This window comes from Triturus cristatus, chromosome 8 (assembly GCF_964204655.1).
Source record: "Triturus cristatus chromosome 8, aTriCri1.1, whole genome shotgun sequence".
In the NCBI taxonomy this organism is placed as follows: Eukaryota; Metazoa; Chordata; class Amphibia; order Caudata; family Salamandridae; genus Triturus; species Triturus cristatus.
Window position 1 is genome coordinate 1,133,211,198 of NC_140591.1, and position 18,162 is coordinate 1,133,229,359.

An 18,162-nucleotide genomic window follows, 5' to 3' on the forward strand; every position below is an offset into this window, starting at 1 on the left:
ACCGAACAACTTCATCAATAGTCTGGTAGGGGTCAAATTGCGATGCCAGCAAAGGGACCACTGCTGACTCCTGAACCAATTGGTTTTTACATTCACAAGCGGGAACCCTGCCTGAGATGCCCATTCTATTTTGCCAAAGTGTTACCAGAAGTCAGTAACTTTTCAGTGTTTTGCCACCAGATTTGGGTCGCAAAACATCGATACATACAATAACAAATCACTATTTAGAATGGACGCCCTAAACATGAGGCTTCAAAATACAGATTTTTTTATTCTTATTTAAACCCATTTCGCAATTTGTTACCATATTACAGAATCACAAAGTGGGAATAGTACCTTAAAAAACAGCAATTATGCTGTTAGAAACCCTATGACTTTGCGAATCGCAGGCTTTGCGACTGCAAAATGGCTTTGTACATGAGGCGCTTAGTGGAACCATCAGTCACATGCAGGGTAATCAGAGACGTGGGTTATTAGTCAAATAGTCTAATAATTAGAGTGCAGGTTGACTTTGATTGGGGAAGATGTGTTCTGCATTTGTTGTACTGACAATGCTGGAAAGTGAAAGTGGGGAGCCGGATGGACTAGAAGCCACCCTCAGCTCTGAGGTGTCTGAGTTACCTGGTTGTGGATGTGCAGATGTTGACTTTTGCCTTCAAGAGATTAATATAGTTTTGCTAGTTCGGCCAGCATCAAGTTGCATTTTATAGTTCTGTCTGAGTGATGATGTAGACTAGGGAGTGTTAGAAATGGGGGTCTCTAGTTGGCAAGGGCTTGCACCTTTGTCCAAATAGGGACCCTTCTTCCTAGTCAGGGTAGGGTAGTTACACTCCTAAAATAACCCCTGCTCACCCCCTTGGTAGCTTGGCACGAGCAGTCAGGCTTATCTTAGAGGCAGTGTGTAAAGTATTTGCACATAACCAACAGTAATACAGTGTAAGCACTACAAATTTTCACCACACCAGTTTAGAAAAATATCCAATATTTTTATATACTTAAGACAAGACCAGAAATATAAAAATCCACAATACAGTACTTAAAAAATCTTCAGTTGTCAAAATAACCTTGTAAAACTGTTCCGTGATGTTGATAGCTCCATCCGGGGCTATCACAGCGTCGTGAGCAAATAAATCCAAACAGTTCTGGCTGACCGCGGTGTCACGGGCCAGCTACAGCATCAGGAAGACCCACAAACAGTACCTTTCAGAAATGCAGGGCGTCGATGACCTCTCGTTGAGCTTCCGAACACACGGCGTCCGCAGGCGTTGGTTTAGGAGTTCGGTGCAGGAGTCGCCGGGTCCCTCAAAGTCACACGCGTTGCAGATCGAACTCCTCTTTGCTGAAGTCAGGAACGCTGGCGTCAGCAGGCGTTGGGTGCTGCAATGCGAAGTGCAGCGGTGTGGTGTGGCGTGCCGTGCCCTCAGGTCATGGTGCGAGCAGCGGCTCGGTGGCGGCATCAGATGGCGTCGTCGGTGAGACCAGGGTCGCGGTGTGAGATGAAGACGGTGCTCGTCACGGTGCTGGCAGGTCACGGTGCAAGCAGCGGCGTCATCGTGGCTGGAGCGCTGTCGTCAGCTGACGAACTGGAGTAGATGGCACCGGCGTCGATAGGCCAAGGCTGCGATGCAGGATGAGGGTGGTGCGTCGTGTAACTTTACGAGCGGTGCACTCGTACCGCGGTGCAAGCAGTGGAGTCGATTCCGGCGTGGAGCGGCGGCGTCGGCGTCGGGGATACCAAGGCGTCGTCGTGAAGCGAGGCGGTGCGGTGTGCGGTGCCCACAAGTCATGGTGTGAGCAGTGGCTCGGTGGTGACGTCAGCAAGCAGCATCGGTGAGACCAGGGTCACAGTGGAGCGTTGCGGCGGTGCCCTCTGTGGTGCCTTCAGGACACGGAGTCGACAGCGGCGTCGTAGATGGCGTCGAGCTTGAAGTCTTTGCTTTTCCTGAGACTTCTTGAACAGGGAGCAAGCTCTACCTCAAGCCCTTGGAGAAACTCACAAAAGTAGATTGCAGAAAGTTCAGTCCAGTCCTTTCATTGCCCAAGACAGAAGCAGCCACTACAGCCCAACACAGCAAAGCACACAGCAAAGTGGCAGTTCCTCCTCACAGCTTCTCCAGCTCTTCTTCTTGGCAGTCTTCTTGATCAAAAAGAGTTCTGAAATTTTGGGGTCTGGGTCCCAATATTTGTACTAGCAAATCCTTTGTCTTCTGAAGGCAGAGGGTCCTGTACCTAGTTCAAACCAGTTCTGGGTGCATTCTGTCAGTGTGCACCTTCTTCCTTTGTCAGTGTCGGCCAGGGTCCTCAGAAGCACCACAGGAGGTGAAGCCAGCATTGTGGAAGGCAAGCATAGCCCTATTCAGACCCAGGTGCTACTCCTCCCACCCATCTACATGCAGATAGGTCTATTCAGCCCTCTGCTGACTCACCCTGTCTCCTGGAGTCTCCCCCAGCCCTTGTCACTCACAAATCAGACAGACAATACACAAGCTAGCAGAAGCAGGTTGGATGGTTAGGTAAGAAAATACCTACTTTCTAAAAGTGCTATTTTCAAATACAGAATGTTAAAACCATCTTCACTAAAAGATGTATTTTATCATTCTGAGTTCAGGCATACTAAACTCGAATTTCTACCATGTTCCCTGGGTCAGTTAGGATTATAGGATGTTATAATCAAACTGCCCATTCTGGCCTATGGGGACAGGTAGCCTTGCAATAGTGAAAAACAAAGTAGGCTGTAATTCACTATCAGGACATGCCACACACACCAAGGCATGTCCTACCTATCACATACAATGCACCCTGCCTACAGGGGTACCTTGGGCCTACCTCAGGAGTGACTAACATGTATAAAAGGGAAGGTTTAGGGACTGGCAAGTGTGTGCACTTGCCAAGTCGACATGGCAGCCCCAGGCTGCACACAGGCTCTGCAATGGCAGGCCAGAGTTACACTTTACAGGCTGTTTGCGTGGGTGGCACAATCCACTGCTGCAGCCCACCAACAGCATTTTATTTATGGGCCCTGGCACTCACAGTGCACTTTACTAGGGACTGGCACATAAATCAAATAGGTCAATCATGGAAACACCAATCCATAACACACTTTACAACAGGAGCACTTGCACTTTACCACTGATCAGCAGTGAGAAAAGTGCGCGGAATCATTACACCAGCAAAAACAGAGTAAAAACCGGGAGGTCGGAAAGCAAAAACTCAGGAGAAACACCCCAACAGATGCCAAGTCTAACAGGGAGGCTGAATGAAATTACAGTAGAATGTCTGGATGCATTGTAGTAGATCATTTCAGTTCCTAGATTTTGAGTTGTTGTTGATGATGGTTTCCATGTTCATCGCTCATACGTAGGGTCCGATTACATGTTGTTCAGCCTATTACTGGGGCAGGAATTACTGTTTCCAACAGGTAGTCCCGCCCATCCACGGTGCAATTACACATGGGCTCAGAATGGGGACTGACATGCAGGTCCCAGTAATAACAGGACCTTTCCTGTATATGTTGACCCCTTTCCAGGCCCTTTTCCGCACAGAAATCCATACTGCATTCAGTAGGATGAATTTGAAGTGAAGTTGTCGGGTGCATGTCCGCACCTGGCCAACTCGGATGTGGAGTCGTATCCCAAACAGATATACCACTCTGCCTGACTCAATTGTACTTGTGAGGTATGGTGATTTATTTTTCCTTGATGATGATTGTGGTTGGATAGGTGTGTGTGAGGGGAGAGGTAAGAGGTGTTGTGTTTGTATCTGATGTTTGCAGCTCATCAGTAATAGTAGAGGAGGACGATGTTAAGTTGTTCTGCATCTCTAAGAGAAACTCCACTTGTCTTCTGACCGCTGCATTCACCCTTAGTTTTTTTTTGCACTACAGGACTAAACATTTCTGTTTTGCATTCAGCTTTAGCTCCTGTATTTGGCATCTGTGACTACCTGTTGCTTGGTGTCCAACTCATTCTAATCAATCTCATCATTATTAATTGTTTACATATAAATATTTGTGCGCCACTTCCACCGTTTCTAAGTGCTGTAAATCACAAACGTTGATCGTACCTGAAGTAATGATAAACTGCATGGTTACTTTCATGTGTATAAGATACAATTCTACTCCCTTGGGTTGAACAAATGTATATTTCGGCTCATGTAGGGAAGGTGTAATACTAGTTGAGAGAGAGATCAAGCTCATCAAAATGTTTGATGGAGTTTCACTACTTCTGAAACCTGTGAGTGAATGAATGGCACTCTGTTTATCCTACACCACCAAACACCCAGAAATAGAATATCAGCATCCACCCCAATCCCTGCACTCTCAGGCCTCTTGCATTGATGAAGTCCCTGCAAGGAAAATAAATGATATTGGCAGCTTGATGGGGTCCTAAATATACCTACTTCCAATGTTGTTCTTGCTCTTACTGCAGACAGTGTCTGGGAGAATAAGGACCTATGTGGGCTCCTCCATCCCAGTAATAGACACCATTATTGCATTCACTTATTCTTACAAAGAGTAGCTCTTTTTAAACAATAGTGACTATTTTGATGGATGCCACTACTCCTGGCACTTGAGGTTAATTTGTCCTATAGCCAGGTGGGATACAGATCTCCAACCCTTAGGCCCACAGAAAGAGTTTTGGGGTGGTTGTAGTGAACAGGTAATCATTGCAGCATTGGGGCCAACTCATTTCACTCTCAAGAGCTGTGGAACTATTGTATCATACCAATTGCCTCTGTTCTGGGCTCCTGTGACACCTAATCAGCAAACTACAACCTATTCAGTATTCTGTAGCTAAACAATTTCTGAGCTGACAAGAACATATTTCGCCTGCACTCATAGTCCTGCACTGGCTAACAATCTAAAAAAGAATTTACTTCAACTTTTCTGCTTTGCCCACCACCCAAACTAGACAGGATCCACAATCCATTTTCTGACTCTACTATCAAAGTAAGAACTGCAAATCCATAATGGCTCTGCTCCTGATCATGCCCCCTTTTAAACACTCACTTCTAGAGCACCTCCTTTAGTGTACAGACATGCACACTTTCAAACAACCTCAAGATGTACCTAAGAATAATCTGCAATTACCTGTATTTCAGAAAAGCAATAGAGATCTGGTTCCTGTCTAATAGGTAACTTTGCCTGGCTTCAGCCTATGAGAACCACAGGTATTTATTTGCAAAAAGTGATCCTCGCACACACTGAATCGCTCTGCACCTCATGCAATAATATGTTGTGGCATGCCTCACACACTGATTCGCTGTGCACCTCATGCAATAAAATGTTGTGACAGTCCACCTGATTGGAGGACACCTCCAAACCTCATGCACATCACCGATTCACCACACCTCAACCAACACTCTTCCTGTCATGCATAACTAATAGAGTTGATATTCATATGTCTGAAAGTACTGCAAGCTTTGTTAAGGATAAAAAAGAGTCATATAAATGCTAATCCAAAATAAAGACCAGATGTGGTTGAGATTTGCTGTGCAGTAGCCAAGACAAAGCCCAAATAGTTTGTATAGTTAAGTCTGTATATGTTTATTCCTGGCATTGTGTGTAATCACCACTCAGGACAACCTGCCAGACTGGCGTTTAGCACCAGACCTCAGTATTCCCAGATGACATCAATGAAAGCAGACTCCAATGAAAGCATGCATGTACATTGCTGTAAGGAAGAGGTTATGGCATGCATTTCTAATAGTTTGCAAATCAGTGAGCCTGTCACTTAGATCATGGTGCTTAACACATAAGGAAGGTTCGCAAAGAAGCTCTGGGCCAACTTCAGAAAAAAGTGACTAAAACTACAGCTGGAAACTTACCACACCGCCTGAGGGTACATTTACACATTTTTTAAATTCTCACACTTTTTTCGGTTACCCGTGAACACCTGCAAGAGTCATAGGTTTCTATGTGCACTGCTGGAACCATTAAAGAAATTGCATTAGATTATTGTCCCTCCCTCGCTTGAAGCCCTAACTACTGATGCCTCCCCCACACACCAATCCCACGCCATCTTGAATTATATAAACCCCTTCCGCCTTCACACATTCTGTCTTTGTTTGTCTCTTACCTGACACAGTCAAACTAGACAAACTAGACTATGTTTTATGTGTTTGGAGCTGTTTTGGTGATTGGTAAAGCCTGTTGCTTAGATTGGAGGGAAATTTGTCCGGTTCCTTGCTCGCCATGCTGTATGCCTTGATGGAGCCGGGCAGATCCAAGACGGTTTAATGATTCCTGCAGAAATTTTACATGCTGGAGGTTGACAATGTTCTTCCACACAATGTGAAGGTGGATTGGATCTTGGTTACTCTTTTTATTGAAACGAATATGAATCATGAGGATTTTCTCCTGCTGACCCTTCTAATGGGAAAATAGATGCTGACTGGAAAAAGGCATCTGCAGCAGAAAATATGTCACTCAAGTCTAGTTTGTATGCAGTGTATACTGCTCAGTTGGTTATCAAAGACTTTGATCTGATGGCAGTGGCTATACAGAAGGGTCTAAGGTGTTCAGAGCTTTTGACTTACATGAAAGAGCAAGCACTTTTGTTGGCCGATATCTCTTTTGACGTGGCTACGGCAACTGCAATTTCTTCAGAAGCCTTGTGGCGGCCAGGCATAAGCTCTGGATGAGGGAGTGGCAAACTGAACTGGTGTATAAGAATGCGTTGATGAAGATTCCGTTTCAACGCAATATGGTTTCTTGGGAGCATGTGGATTCGATGATAACAAAGGCTTTCAAGGACCGGAAGCACACTCTTCCTTACAAGTGAAGGTCTGATTATTGGAGATTTTAGAATAAGAAAGTTAGATCTTCTCCCCATTGTGATTTCAAATCTTATACCCCTTGTAGGATGAAATATCAACCCAGGCGGTTTTCTTCTAAGAAGGATCACAATAAGAAGGGTCCAGCCAAGAAGAGGTCCTTACAATTATAGTTCCTCCAGAATTCTTCCAGTCAAATGAAAACTGCAGCATCTTTTGGAATAATAGCACCAGGATCTTACAGATCACTGGGTTCTTGGCATAATCGACAAGGGTTTTGTGATAGACTTTTTCCAGAGGCTTCCAAGGACAGAAGTGATCACCCTCCTTTCAGTGGCAGGTTTCAATTGTCTGGCTGTGTTACAGGGAGTGAAACTGTTGCTCAAGAAAAGAGTGATTGTCAGAGGGCCTTCAAAGTAAAGAGACGCAGGAATATTCAATCCTCTTGGTACAGAAATTATCAGGTGCATGCAGGCCGGTTCTGAGTTTAAAATGGATAAATTCTTGGATTCACTTTTGTATGGTGACTCTGCAGGCCTTTATCCCTTTGTAACAATACCAGGAGATTGATTGATATCTATAGATCTGAAGGATGCTTATCTCTATGTGCCCATAAAGAGATCACTCCAAAAATGTTTGCAGTTTGCTTTGGAGAATGATCACATCAGTTCTGATTTCTTCATTTTGGGCTCAATCATCCCACAGGGTTTTCAATAAAGGGTTGGTGCCCTTGGTAGCCCTGCTTCCTAGCTAGGGTATTTTTGTCAATCCATACCTCAACGACTGCTTGATCGAGGCTTCTTCAAAGGGCTTGCTGTTGTTTCATGCAAACAGGTGCTGGAGGTACTTCAGTCTCATCAGAAACATTTTGAAGCATGGGTAAAATGGGTTCTGGCCCATAGCCCCAGCCTTTTAGGGGGGCCCTGACAGATCTGGCTATGTTCTCCATGCAGTCCTGCCCTGATGACCTTGAATGATCTTCAAACATAGATTGTTTTAAATACCGTTTTCGTTTAGTTTATTGTTAATATGGGTGATGTGTGGAAGTCTTTTACAGACTATATGCAGAGAATGTCATGTTGTTTTTCAACATCATGCAACAGCCATAAAAAAGTTCTTTTTAGATGGAAACAGGACCTCACATATGAGAAATGGAAGTGGCTCACAGATATTATTTGTAATAATATTAGTGAGCTGCTTTTGCATTACAGTGTTGAAAACACACATAACTATCTATCCTTTAATATTAAATTTAAAGACATTTAGAATTTGGATGAGTGTGCCTGTGCACAGGCCAAAGAGGACATGAAAAGCTGGAATTGGATCATAAATTTAAAGCTGCTCCGAACAGGGGCCCTGAAACTACGTTTGGCCCAGGGCCCCAAAATCCTTAAGATGTCCCTGAGTCTCATGGTTTTCTCGTAAATGGGGAGAAGTCCAATTAAAGTCCTCTGCAGGATCTCATCCTCATTGAGGTACAGTTTCTCACTCAATAAAGAGGGGTTCTGCAGCCACCTGGCCAGATTGCGAACCTTCAGAGGCATATCATGGACCTGATAGGGTGCAAGCATGCAAAGGTGGTTTTATGGTCCTGTGTTCAGGGAGATCTAGCCTCCACAGTTTTCCCGGTTTCATGGTCTTGTTTCCATCTTCACAAACTGGTCAATTGTATTCTTCTCGATCTGGGTTTGCAGGACCTGATATGTTCTATTTCCCTCATCCAGCAAGTAAAAAGAGGATCTGGCAGGTGGTTGGATTCAGACAATCTGTTAAAAGGGGTGCGGTTAGATGTACCAGATCCAGTGATTGTTACCATGAATGCCATTCTGGGGAAGAGGCGCTGCAGGCACAGGGGTTCTGGCCCCACAGCAAAGGGCTAAGATCCTCAAATTGGAGGGAGTTCAAAGCAGAGAGACAGGCCCCTCTCGTCTTCAGAGACAGGCTGTCTTAGTGAGGACAGGCAATGTAACGACCAAAGCTTATGTCAACAGGCAAGGGGGGACAGGTTCCAGGAGCCTAAGCAGAATAACTCACAAGATGTTCTCTTAGGCCCTGGAGTCCCTTCTGTCTCTGAGGGCAATTCCCATTCAGAGGACCTCCAAACAGGCAGTGGATTTTCTCAACAGGGAGATTCTATCTTCCCTGGAATTTTCCATCGATCCAGAAGTGTTTTCTCTCTTCATTCCTCAATGGGGTTTTTGCATGGTGGATCTTTTTGCCTTGAGTCTCAATGTCAAAGTTCAAAAATTCTGTGCAAGGGAGAGGAACACTCAGGCTTGGGCGTTAGATGCACTTTCATGTCAGTGGTCGAGGACCTCTTGTATGTCTTTCCTCCACTCCTCTCATCAAGCCTTTTCTTGTACAAGTAGGAAAGAATGTGCAAATGTGGTCCTGATTGCTTCTCATTGGCCTCGAGCCAATTGGTTCCATCTGTTGTTGTAGATGCAAGTGTCTCTGGAATGGTCACTTCCTCTAGCTTCGTCTCGTCTGGACTTACCAATCTTGAGGATGGAGTCTGTACACAAGGTCTGCTTGACAGCTTGGAGGTTGAGCAGAGGGGATTAAAAGGTCAGGGAGGTCCGTAGACTATGGTCACTACATTACAGGCCTACAGAAAATGGTCAACTTGTAAAACCTATAATTGGCAATGAGGTTCCTTTTAATGGTGGTGTGAGAGCAAGACTTAGATCCTACTTATGGAGTTTTTGCAGGTTGGGACACAGTTGGCTTTGACAATGGGCAGTGCTCCAGTCATTTAGAGGGCAGTGAAAAAATATGTCAGATGAAGAGGGCTTAGTGACCAGACTCTTAAAAGTCATGTCCAATACCTGTCCTAGATAATTTAGATCTATTCCTGCATGGGTGAGACTTTGGTTTTGAATGTTTTGACTAAATCTCCGTTTGTACAGCAAAAACAGTGGTTCTGTTGGGAATCTACTTAATTTGAACTGCACTACATGCATTTGATAACTGTTCCTATATTCCTTTAACGACAGTTATATAAACACACACATATAAATCAATTTGAAAGACACAACGTGATTTTCTTTTCACTATATTTGAATCAAAAAATATATATTACTATTACACAGGACTGACCAACAATAACTGAAATGTAACATGAAACGCTTAGTGACTGATAGTGCTTAGTGACATAACATTCAAACATAAATTGACATAAAAAACATATATATATATACACAATGACACACTTATACTTTGAACAAGAATGGTCCAAAATCGGATAGCATATAACACCACAGTATATGTTATTCAGTAATTCAAATGGTGGAATTGCATGGACCAATTAGACAGGTAACGTCGACGTTTCGACCCTAAGAAGGAGTGCAGCTTAGTGCGCATCTAAAGCGGGTCTTCATCAGGACAAAAAGAAACACGTATGGCTGCCTGTAATCACAAAGAAGAGAATCAGAACTATGTGTGTGTATTATATTTTAATTTTTTTTAAAAGGGAAAGAATATCCGAGGCTGAATGCTCACCTGAGGACTAGGAAAGAAATGAATTATCCTAGGGTCGCATACGGAGATGTCAGCCGACCTCTCAGTCAGATCAATATGTTCTGTAATGAATAAGGCAGATTCATAATCATATGCAATCTACCCTGTGATAAACAACCGTTTCCTCAAAAGACACCTGGTGTACACATACCTTAAAATATGTTTGTTCACAGCAAATAAAGCGGTGCCGTCGTAACGATCACCCGGATCTGTGGATAGAAAGGCCAAACGATCCTCTTAAGTAATTAAGTACGCTTGGTGCAATTATCCTAAATTAAATCTCGTATAGTCCATTAAATGTCCACTACACACTATACCAAAACACCTTCAAATAAGGAGATCTATTCCGTGTGGTAGAGCTGGCAAAACCTTAAGCGTGACTGCTTAGTTTTAGAGTCAATTGTCATATAACATGGCCCCACCAGGTAGCATAAGGCACAGTCCAAAATTAAATTTAAAATTCTCTTTCCATCTCGCAAACAATGTGAAGACCAATTTAACTACTTAAAAGAAATTTACATTTTATTTGTCGAACAGCATGTATCATTCGAGTAATATCAGGCATATACAGTATCTACTACGCTAAAAAATAGCATCAACTACTTACTTGGCGCACACTAAATGAACGTCCGGTGTCTACAAGGGCTAATCAAACAATGTCAGCCTGCGGGGAAAACGCTCCGCAATTTTCTACACCCACGCGAAAACTGACGGGGAACTACTGGAAAGCATGGTAGGGATTCCCAAATCCACTTTACGTGTCTATGGACTCATAATCTAAAACTTTATTGACAGCCACGAAGATGCAGAGAACATATTTGAGCTTTGTTCGCTCCCAGTGCAACGCGGTATTGATCGAATACTCTACGCGTGCACAGACATAAAGCCTGACACGATTTTGAATCTTTATTCACCCCAAAGAGTGACAATGAGCATATATGTTCAAAGTACAGCGCGATATTAATGAAATAATCCACGCGTGCGCAGACATAAAGCCTATTTTATTTGTCGAACAGCATGTATCATTCGAGTAACATCAAGCGTATACAGTATCTACTACGCTAAAAAATAGCATCAACTACTTACTTGGCGCACACTAAATGAACGTCCGGTGTCTACAAGGGCTAGGCAAACAATGGCAGCGCGCGGGGAGAACGCTCCGCTATTTTATACACCCACGCGAGAACTGACGGGGAACTACTGGAAAGCATGGTATGGATTCCCAAATCCACTTTACGTGTCTATGGACTCATAGTCTAAAACTTTATTGATAGCCACGAAGATGTAAAGAACACATATTTGAGCTCCGTTCGCTCCCAGTGCTACGCGGTTTTGATTGAATACTCTACGCGTGCACAGACATAAAACCTGAAACGATTTCAAATCTTTATTCACCCCAACGAATGACAATGAGCATATATGCTCAAAGTACAGCGCGATATTAATGAAATAATCCACGCATGCGCAGACATCAAGCCTAACATAAACTTTCCAAGGAACGGGGAGAAAAAAAAGAGAGAGCCGAGCAAAAAGAACTTTGTATATTCGTGTTTCAACCGTAGTTCCCCTAAATAGTATATGAGGGACCGACAGACAAAAGATCCATGTGCATGAATGCCGTCAGCGTCACCTGATAAAATAAATCAATGCAATCCACCGTGCGTTGTCGTTGTGGAATAGATGTACTATAGTGGCAGAGCCAACTGACATATTTTGGCCTTAGAATATACAAACTAGTCATAATGTAACAACATTAGTATATCTTAAATGGACAAACAGTTAGATTGGCATCAAGTAAATTGAATAACAAACAGTTAGATTGACATTAGATAACCAATTATTGTAGATGGAAACAAATACCGTATGCATGTTAAATGTACATCTACAGCAACCATATTACAATTCAACCTGATCAAGGAACCTCATTATAACAGTTTTATATTTACAGTTTACTCATTTGGATACAAGTCTCCTCATGTTCATTGAGGCCATGGATAACCGCCTCAAGGGCATGAATCCAACGGCATTCCTTTTAGTTAAGGGAGGTAGCATATTCCCTCCTCTCTGATGCAATACAATTTTTTCCACTACCCACCATTCAATATGTTCATGGGTGTGGCCCATCCTAGTGTAGTGTTCCACGAGGGGAGCTCCCTGTGTTCTCCATTTTAGTCTACTTACATGCTGTAGGATTCTGTTCTTGACTTTTTGAGTCGTTTGACCTACATAGATCAGTTGGCATGGACATCTAATGGCATAAATAACATCTTGGCTATTACAGTTAGTGAATGGATTAATACCATATGTTTTCCCCCGCTGTGTAAAGCTTTTTCCAGATATAGTATAGTTACATGCTTTACAGTGACTGCACCTATGATGGCCAGTTATAGGTGGTAGACTAAGTTGTGATCTTATGTCAGAATGGGGAGGTGGTTCTAGATATGACGACACAACATGATCTTTAACATTTTTAGCACGTTTAAATGCAAACAAGGGTGGCTCTGGCATGTTGATTTCAGAACCAACTAGATTCCAATACTTTTTAATAACCTTTTTAATCTCATTACTACGAGTATTAAAGGTTGTGACACACACCAACTTGTCCATTTCCTGATTTTTTGGTTGTATTTCAAGTAAGGTTTCTCGTGGTCTATACCAGGCTCTTTTTCTGGCTCTATTGAGGAGTCCCCTAGGGTACCCCCTCTCCCTTAGTTTGATGATGAGGATGTCAGTTTCCTTGAAATAGTCCCCCCTCCTACTGCAATTGCGACGCAATCGCAAAAATTGTCCATACGGAAGATTATCCCTAAGGTTCCTAGGGTGATGGGAATTATATTGTAATAGTGTATTTCTGTCCGTAGGTTTTTTGTATAGGCTCATCACTATTTTGCCATCTTCTTCTTCCAGTGTCAAATCCAAGAATGGGATTGAATCCTTACTGTGAGTTATGGTAAATTGAATGTCAGTACTACAAGAGTTCAGCCATGTTAGAAATGACATCAATTGGTTCACAGTGCCCGACCACAGCATGACAATGTCGTCAATATATCGCTTCCAAGCTGATATATTGTCGATATATGGATTTTGATCTGAATAGATGTTCTTATCCTCAAAATAATCCATAAACAGATTCGCTAGACTCGGTGCAAACCCTGCCCCCATCGCCACACCTCTGCATTGGAAGTAAAAGACATTTTGAAAAATGAAGTAATTTTTTGTCATGGCAATCTGTAACAGTTGAATCAGAAATTCGGTAGGGATCCAATGGGATTTGGGATGAGTGTCCAGTGGTATACAACCTTTACAACGCAACTTTTACAACGCACTACACTTACAACGCATTTTTTACAACGCAACATCCACTACAACGCATTCCATTACATCGCAGGACACTACAACGCATTTTTAAAAACTACCTTTACAACGCATTCCATTACAACGCATAATATTACATTAAAACCCCTACACTATCCAACACTTACCCTACTGTTGCACCCCTTGGAGTTAGAACAGTAATTTTTACCCCTATACTATCCAACACTTACACTACTGTTGCACCCCCTGGAGTTAGAATAGTAATTTTTACCCCTATACTATCCAACACTTACCCTACTGTTGCACCCCCTGGAGTTAGAATAGTAATTTTTACCCCTATACTATCCAACACTTACCCTACTGTTGCACCCCCTGGAGTTAGAATAGTAATTTTTACCCCTATACTATCCAACACTTACACTACTGTTGCACCCCCTGGAGTTAGAATAGTAATTTTTACCCCTATACTATCCAACACTTGCCCTACTGTTGCACCCCCTGGAGTTAGAATAGTAATTTTTACCCCTATACTATCCAACACTTACACTACTGTTGCACCCCTTGGAGTAAGAATAGTAATTTTTACCCCTATACTATCCAACACTTACCCTACTGTTGCACCCCCTGGAGTAAGAATAGTAATTTTTACCCCTATATTATCCAACAATTACTCTACTGTTGCACCCCCTGGAGTAAGATTAGTAATTTTTACCCTTATACTATCCAATACTTACCTTAAATGCAATGTAATATTATGCGTTGTAATGGTATGCGTTGTAAAGGTAGTATGCGATGTAATGGAATGCGTTGTAAAGGTAGTTTTTAAAAATGCGTTGTAGTGTCCTGCGATGTAATGGAATGCGTTGTAGTGGATGTTGCGTTGTAAAAAATGCGTTGTAAGTGCATGCGTTGTAAAAGTGTGCGTTGTAACGACATACATCCGTGTCCAATACCTTACTGATGACTTCAATTGCCTCCTTTTGTGGTATGCTTGTATACAATGAACAAACGTCTAGTGTCACAAATAACTGTGTGGATTTATCAAAAGGTTGATCTTCAAGCAATTGTATGGTATGCATCGTGTCCCGGAGATAAGATCTAGTCTCCTGAACGAACGGCTGTAAAAAACTGTCCAAATATTGATTTAAGGGTACCAACACAGATCCGCATCCGGATACGATTGGTCTTCCCGGCGGTTTTTGTAGACTCTTATGTACTTTAGGAATGGTATAAATTGTAGGAATCCTGGGATTTATCTTATTAAGGAACTTACATTCGTGTTCCGACAAGAATCCCTTCTCGATGCCGCGATTGGTAAGATCTCTGATTAGTTTGGCAATTTCCTTTGTGGGGTCACAAGGGGCACGAGTATAGCTGGTCATGCAACTGAGTTGTTGGTTAATCTCGTCAATGTAATCCTCTGTATTTTGTACCACAACTGCTCCCCCCTTGTCTGCAGTCTTAATCACAATGGATTTGTTTTCATTCAATGAATGGAGAGCTAGTCTTTCCTCTTTTGTGATGTTATGTCTGATATATTTGGTGTTATTCAATAACTTCATGACCTCACTTCCAACAATTTTCTCATAAGCTATGATTTTTTCGTTCATAAGATACGCTGCTGGTGTAAATGTAGATACTGGACGAAAATTAGTTGCCGCTAGCTTCTTTTCATATCCATCATTCTTAATGAAGTAATGTTTCAGACAAATCTTTCTGAAGAATTGCTGCAATTCTAATTTGATGTTAAATGTGTTGGGAGTAGCAGTCGGTACAAAGGACAGTCCTTTTGACAACACATCATGTTCAGCCTTACTCAAAGTATACTTTGAAATGTTAAGTATTGGATCTTTCATGTCCATAATACATACTGGCATTTCTTGTGTTATAGTAGAAGGTCCGATTTCAAGCCTGCACACATTACTAGGCTCATTGATAGACGTAGAAATTACCAACGGTACGTCTGCCCCGAATTTCGCCGTGATTCTGTGGTGGCTGCGTCTGGAAACGAACTCTCGAGTTGCCTCGTTGGTTGCCCTTCCCTTGGTTCCATCTGGGTGGTCTCCTCCAATTCTGGTCCCAATTGGTCCAAGTGGGCTCCCCTAAAAAAGACGTAGAAGTAGATGGACCAAAGTTGTCTTGATATGTGGTATGTGATTGATATAGTGGTCCTTGCTGGTAACTAGTTTCTTGTGGTTGGAATCGTGGTCCAGATGGATAATAACTGGCCATCATAGGTAAAGTCACTGTAAAGCATGTAACTATACTATATCTGGAAAAAGCTTTACACATTGGGGGAAAACATATGGTCTTAATCAATTCACTAACTGTAATAGCCAAGATATTATTTATGCCATTAGATGTCCATGCCAACTGATCTATGTAGGTCAAATGACTCAAAAAGTCAAGAACAGAATCCTACAGCATGTAAGTAGACTAAAATGTAGGACACAGGGAGCTCCCCTCGTGGAACACTACACTAGGATGGGCCACACCCATGAACATATTGAATGGTGGGTAGTGGAAAAAATTGTATTGCATCAGAGAGGAGGGAATATTGCTACCTCCCTTAACTACAAGGAATGCCGTTGGATTCATGCCCTTGAGGCGGTTATCCATGGCCTCAATGAACATGAGGAGACTTGTATCCAAATGAGTAAACTGTAAATATAAAACTGTTACAATGAGGTTCCTTGATCAGGTTGAATTGTAATATGGTTGCTGTAGATGTACATTTAACATGCATACGGTATTTGTTTCCATCTACAATAATTGGTTATCTAATGTCAATCTAACTGTTTGTTATTCAATTTACTTGATGCCAATCTAACTGTTTGTCCATTTAAGATATACCAATGTTGTTACATTATGACTAGTTTGTATATTCTAAGGCCAAAATATGTCAGTTGGCTCTGCCACTATAGTACATCTATTCCACAACGACACCGCACGGTGGATTGCATTGATTTATTCTATCAGGTGACGCTGACGGCATTCATGCACATGGATCTTTTGTCTGTCGGTCCCTCATATACTTTTTAGGGGAACTACGGTTGAAACACGAGTATACAAAGTTCTTTTTGCTCGGCTCTCTCTTTTTTTTTTCTCCCCGTTCCTTGGAAAGTTTATGTTAGGCTTGATGTCTGCGCACGCGTGGATTATTTCATTAATACCGCGCTGTACTTTGAGCATATATGCTCATTGTCATTCGTTGGGGTGAATAAAGATTTGAAATCGTTTCAGGTTTTATGTCTGTGCACGCGTAGAGTATTCAATCAATACCGCGTTGCACTGGGAGCGAACGGAGCTCAAATATGTGTTCTTTACATCTTCGTGGCTATCAATAAAGTTTTAGACTATGAGTCCATAGACACGTAAAGTGGATTTGGGAATCCATACCATGCTTTCCAGTAGTTCCCCATCAGTTCTCGCGTGGGTGTATAAAATAGCCGAGCGTTCTCCCCGCGCGCTGGCATTGTTTGCCTAGCCCTTGTAGACACCGGACGTTCATTTAGTGTGCGCCAAGTAAGTAGTTGATGCTATTTTTTAGCGTAGTAGATACTGTATACGCTTGATGTTACTCGAATGATACATGCTGTTCGACAAATAAAATAGGCTTTATGTCTGCGCACGCGTGGATTATTTCATTAATATCGCACTGTACTTTGAACATATATGCTCATTGTCACTCTTTGGGGTGAATAAAGATTCGAAATCGTGTCAGGCTTTATGTCTGTGCACGCGTAGAGTATTCAATCAATACCGCGTTGCACTGGGCGCAAACGAAGCTCAAATATGTTCTCTGCATCTTCGTGGCTGTCAATAAAGTTTTAGACTATGAGTCCATAGACACGTAAAGTGGATTTGGGAATCCATACCATGCTTTCCAGTAGTTCCGCGTCAGTTTTCGCGTGGGTGTAGAAAATAGCGGAGCGTTCTCCCCGCGCGCTGCCATTGTTTGATTCGCCCTTGTAGACACCGGACGTTCATTTAGTGTGCGCCAAGTAAGTAGTTGATGCTATTTTTTAGCGTAGTAGATACTGTATATGCCTGATATTACTCGAATGATACATGCTGTTCGACAAATAAAATTTAAATTTCTTTTAAGTAGTTGAATTGGTCTTCACATTGTTTGCAAGATGGAAAGAGAATTTTAAATTTAATTTTGGACTGTGCCTTATGCTACCTGGTGGGGCCATGTTATATGACAATTGACTCTAAAACTAAGCAGTCGCGCTTAAGGTTTTGCCAGCTCTACCACACGGAATAGATCTCCTTATTTGAAGGTGTTTTGGTATAGTGTGTAGTGGACATTTAATGGACTATACGAGATTTAATTTAGGATAATTGCACCAAGCGTACTTAATTACTGAAGAGGATCGTTTGGCATTTCTATCCACAGATCCGGGTGATCGTTACGACGGCACCGATTTATTTGCTGTGAACAAACATATTTTAAGGTATGTGTACACCAGGTGTCTTTTGAGGAAACGGTTGTTTATCACAGAGTAGATTGCATATGATTATGAATCTGCCTTATTCATTACAGAACAT

The 18,162-nt window shown here is 42.4% G+C and overlaps 1 protein-coding gene across 1 annotated transcript in view; it reads left to right on the top strand.

Annotated features, from left to right (window-relative positions):
• The window catches only part of AFF3 (ALF transcription elongation factor 3), a 1,727,663-nt gene that overhangs the window by 1,539,829 nt on the left and 169,672 nt on the right, over positions 1-18,162 (top strand). The gene's annotated exons all lie outside the window — the stretch shown is intronic.